We start from the raw sequence: 5,806 nt of genomic DNA, 5'->3' as shown, positions 1-5,806 counted from the left end.
TAAATGATTCTTCCCCAAACTACTTTCCTATAGGCTTTAGGTCTTTATTGGTTTCTGCAGTAAGTCTAGGGGATTTCCTGCCAAAGACTTCTTGGTGGATAGGGAGCATGAATTCATGAAAAATTTTGTAGAAATGAGCATGGTATTTCGATTCCCAAAGGATATCGAGATAAACAGAAATAGGGCTAGGAAATTGGTCTGTCCATTTCCATCCAAGAGATGGAAAATCATAAGAAAAACAAATTGCGTCCATGACAAAGGCACTCATAAAGAAAGAAGGAGCCATTATTTCAAGCACATTGCGCTTTTGTCTATAATTTTGGATTTTGGCGGTCAAATTGTTGGATAATATAGTCGCCCAATCCATGATATAGCCATCAACAGAGGCTTCTATCAATGGAACCCATTCTTTAGAGAATTTATGTGTATTTGGATAACCATAGAGGCGACATAACATAACAACAATATGAGAGAAAGGGCCAACAATGGAGGCTAATGAATACATACCCCTATCCTCTTGCTTGTGTTTGTTTTAGTTCCTTCTCGTTTCTTTGATCAAGTTTGTAGGGTTCAGATTCTCTTGCATGAATTTTTGGATGAATTGCATATCATACCTCTTTTGAGGTGGAGGTAGATGATACATTTTCCTTAAATCTTCAGCTTTAAAAGACCCAATAACTTTCTTTCTCAACATTATAAACGTTCTGTCTGTAATGTCCAGCTGGTCCACAACCCATCTCACCATTTCTGTATATGGTAGAATTTTAGGGCGGGCATTAATTCTGTGAAGAAATGAATTGGCCACATCATTCGATGGGATGCCATTACTTGGAGGAGAATCATCAGTAGTAGCAGTCTATTTCACAATTATCCACATATTTTCATCCTCAAAAAGTTTGTATATCACCTCCCAGGAGGCGGAACATTTGTCTGGAGTGTATGTAGTATTTGTAAACAATGGTGACATCTTGGACATTCTTCAAGTGCCAAGACTGATTCTTGTTGTGTTATAGACCTCCTCCTTGCCTTGATTATTCTTGACATGTCCTTTAATTTCTATTTATTAGAATTTATCTATAAAGAAACAAACCAGGATAAGAAGCAAGAGCTTCGAAGGATGCAAAAGTTCATATCAATTCAATGCAAGTTATATGGAAATCCTTTAACATTAACTAAAAATTATTACCAATCAATAAAAACCTCGAAATTAGAACTTTGTAGAGCGGTCATTAAATTTCCAAATGTTTGTTCACGTGATATTGACACTTGTCATTATATTAGAAAATGTTTTATCAGTGTGTGGTATTGGGTGACATTACAAAGTTCAACGATTTGCGATTTGCGAAAAAGTATATAGGCGCGGGGTCAACTTTAGCGAAATACCGGAGTTTGATAGAATGCGATATCGACATCTGTCAATTGACAGCAGTTGATATCGGCTCTTGACGAAATGCAATATCGGCTCGTCATTTTGCAATTCATCTAATCATAATTTTGCATTTCACAATTTCGCAATCAACTTTGGTATTTGGCTTACCGCTTATCGCAATTTCACAATTTCACATTTCGGCTTTTCACAGTTTAGCTTTGTGGTTATCCTTTGAAATCGCTGACATCATGCGTATCTTTTAGTAGGACCTACTCTTTTATAGATTTTTCATTAATTTTGAGATTTATTTAGACTTTTAATTCATATTTTAAGACTATACAAGGATTTCTAAAATTTTTTATGAACCTATTCATAGACTTTCTTATTTTGTTCAAAAACTAAAGAGTAAAAATAAAACTTATCCTATTTTATTTATACAAAGAAGTATTCTATCGTAAAAAATTTAAAGGGTCCCCATTTTTCTTTATCCTAAGTCTAACGAAAATGGGGGGTTTTGAGTACCACAACAGGACCATATGGTCCCCCCATAACATAGTTAATGGAAGATGAAGATGGTAAAAGGTTATAGTTCATCCCAATAAATTGATTTCCTAGACCAATAGATGTGCTGAAAGGATACTTCCCTCCAAGGGAAATTACCTTAGAGAAAAAGGGACTCCCAAGACATGACTACTCATGGGGTTGTACCCAACACTAAAATAAGGAGCTCCATGTGCAAAATCACTACCATAAGTATTAGAACTTGTTGGCATAGTGGTACTATTGGGGTTAGTGCCCCTAGGTAAACTAGCCCCTCCGAAGGAAAAGAAATCCTCAGAGAAAGGTGTCATTCCTAACATAAAACTATTCAAAGGTAGATATATTCCTCCAAAAACATTATTTCCCCTAGCCTAGCTAGAGACAACTGTAGATCCTCACTAGATGTTCACAAAAGTATATATTCCCATAATAGGTAAATCAAACATAGGTATAAATGAACTAGGAGTAAATATCCCAGCTCGCGTTGGTTGACTAAGGTTTCCCCCATTCCAAACACAAAGGTGGATGAAAGCATAGACACAGACAAATTTGGGAAATTTGTAAGGTTCACAAAAGTAACTGGTGGAATTCCCTATGAAGTGGATAGCAGTGTTGTCAAAATAGGAGTGGACCATATCACACTAAGCAACAGTAACAAAGACATGACAGAAGAGACTGCCAATGTAGAAGGTAATGGGGGAACCCCCCCACCCCCCACCCATGGTAGAAGTATTGCTCTCACTATTAGTGTCAATCTTTGTAGCCTTCCACCAACGATCAAACATGCTCTTACAAAGTGGTCTTCGGGTGTCAAAGTCAAATTTTGTCACTTTAGTGAGTCTTCAAGTAAAATTTGGTCACTAGGTATTAGGTCTAGGACTGTTTTCACTCCTTCCAAAGTTTTCCAAGTATTGGACCATGTCACCATTCAGCTGAGTGTACCATCATTCAAATAGCTGTCATCATTTTTTCAGGTTCCAAAGGGTCATTTTACACCTTGTTTGTGCTTCAGTTGTGCTTAGTTAAGGCTCATTTACCTCTCCTAGGGTTTTGAAGGTAATTTTTCTTGGATGGTCAAATCATCAACAAAACTTGTTTCCTGATGCTCATACACCTTCCCGTATCCTTAATATACATTTTTAAACACTTCCCATCACTGATATCCCTCAAATTCATCATTTCCCCACAAACCCTATCATATTGCTACAATTTGACACTTTTGCAGGTTAGGCCTGTTTTTTCCCTTTTGGACCCCTTCCCCTCACTCAATCCTTGAAATTCCACTTTCCCCTACTTCCTAACATCCCTCCCTACTTCCCAAAATTTTCTCAAGAATTTAGAAGCCCCTTATCCCCTTCATTTCCCTTCATTTCTACAAATCCCCTGTTCCACATATCGGGATAGTTTTTATTCAAATGATGTTTCTGAGCAAGAAAATATGTATTTGACATAATTGAGAGAGGTTTCTGTCCATAATAGACCTAATAAGAAAAACCTCCTTCATTTTTTACAAAAGTCTCATGGTTTGGGAGAAATGTCCAAACAATCATTTGCCACAAGAGAGTTGCTTCACTTCTGGAGTGACCTTGGAAAAATCACGCTTTCTCCTAGAAGGAGTGACCAACTGACTTGCTTGATGAGTCAAATGATAATTAGACTCAAAGATATTTCCAATGAGCTATGATGAGCTCAATTTGGAATTGAGGAAGACCTCCAAAAGTTTACTACAACAACACTCTACATTTTGGCAGCCTCATTCTGCACATTTTGACCAGTGTTTAGATATTGAGCTTTTGACAAGGAAAGTCAACTCCAAATTGATAAATTCAAGATTTTATAGAAAGTAGACTTGACAAGATTTCCAATGTGCTATCCAATGCTCAATTTAGACTAAGCAAGGAAGTCAAAAGTTGGATTGAAGTGGCGCTACGCATTCAGGAGGTGGCACTGCGTGTCTGAGATGAGCGTTGTGCATAGGGAGGTTTCAGCAGTGCAAAATTACACTGCGATGCGCATTGAGAAGTGGCGTTGCGCGTCTATAGTTGGCACTACGCATTGATTAGCAAAGACCAGAAAGCCTCCAAACTTCATAAAATCTTCCAAAGAAACCTCTCATCTCTCAAACAAGTAAGTGCACTCCCTCTACCTCATCATTGAATTACAATTGAAGTGTTTGAAGGAATTTACCATGAAAAATGTGAAACCCTAATTTATTCCTCAATTATACCCTAGAAACCCTAATCCCTATTATTTCTCCCATCACCTATCACTAAAGCCATGAACCCCTCCCCTATATCACTCCATAACATTCCATATCCCTTTTTTCCTTCATTCCAAAGCAATACCCTAGCCCCTCTCCCTCATTTTCATAGTTCATACCCTCCCACTCATTTTCATGTTTCCCTAGTCCACCAAATACCTCACAAGATCACCTCCCCTTCCCTTATTCCTAATCACTCTTGCTCACTCCCTCCATCACTTTTATAGGAATGCATAGCCTCAAAACTTGCAAACACGGACAGGGGAGACATTTATTGCTCATGAAATCTTCAAGGGTCCTTAAATTCCTCCACTAGTGTCTCAAGAATCAAGAGGACCTTCTAGCAGTGCTCAGGTAAAGAAAGATGAGAAGGCCAAAGAGACTAAAGCCATTGAGGTGCCTGAGACCTACATGACATATCAGAGGGGCACAAGGAGATTGTTTGCAGCTGATAGGAAAGTGTTTGCTCCATAGGATGTGGAAGGGACCTTGCCTTCTTCATCAACTCATAGGAAAATGCTTGCTCCACAAGATGTGGAAGGGGATTTTCCTTCTTCATCAACACAACAGGTATGAGTGCAGTAGCTGCACAAAGGCAAGGAAAAGATGCAAGTGGAAGATCTTGATGATGAGGAGGAAAGAGACTTTTATTTGACATAGCATCATGATGCAGAGCAGCATTATACTCATCATGGCATGGGAACAATTGACTTAGAGGCTCAGGATGAAGAAACAATAAAGGACATCATCATACAGGAAGAGGAGGCTCAAGTCCAAGCATTGATGAACAATTTGGAGGGAGCCAAGTATTTCATCACATATCTGGAACAAGAGAACAAGCAGTTGAGTGACAAGCAGGTCCTCATGGAGCTGGAACTTCTCAAGATAAAACGACAAGGTGACAAGGAGGCACTGGTCTCTTTGAATCCTATTGAGAAGGAAATTAAGGATGATAGAGAGATTTGGCTTGAAAGAGTCAATTTTTACCTAGAGAAGCTGTTGCAAAAGGCCAATAGGGACAACCAGATCGTCACGCACATGGCCTACCACTACATGACCCGAAACAAAATTTGTAACATGAGGGTCAAAAAGATGAAAGCTAGGCTAAGGCGGGCTCTAAAGGGGAAAGAGGAGTATAGGCTTAGGTTGCTTGATGAAGCTTCCTTGACTCATCAAGATGCTTGATGGTGGTGCTACTCACCAATTTTGGTCAGGTTTGGAGAAGATTTTGTTTTTGCAAATTTTGGAAATTGCACACACAAAAAATCTGGCTCCGTGGCGCTGTATTTTTCCTAGGGGCACCCAATGGACAAATAGCTTGTATTTTTGGATTCAGAGGGATGAGTACATGCACCCTATGGAGTTTCTAAGTTTTTTGGGCAGAACAGGTCCACCAAAAGGTCAAAAAACACCGTAAAAATGACCTTTCTACCACTTTTTGAACACACATAAGCAGTCTAGGGAGAATCAACTTTTGAGGGGTCAAATGAGCTTCAAATGAAGCAATTATAAGTGTTTTGGAAAGCATACTTGAAGGCCTTTCCAATGAGCTATTATGATCTCAATTTGGATGCCAGGAAGGCTTCCAAAAAGGCCCTGAAATTGGTGCTGTGTGTTGGGCCAGTGACGCTGTGCAT

Source organism: Pinus tabuliformis, chromosome J, assembly GCF_031772625.1.
Source record: "Pinus tabuliformis cultivar Carrire ecotype Pingquan chromosome J, CPIR1, whole genome shotgun sequence".
Lineage (NCBI taxonomy): Eukaryota > Viridiplantae > Streptophyta > Pinopsida > Pinales > Pinaceae > Pinus > Pinus tabuliformis.
Note: the sequence above shows the minus strand (reverse complement) of the source record.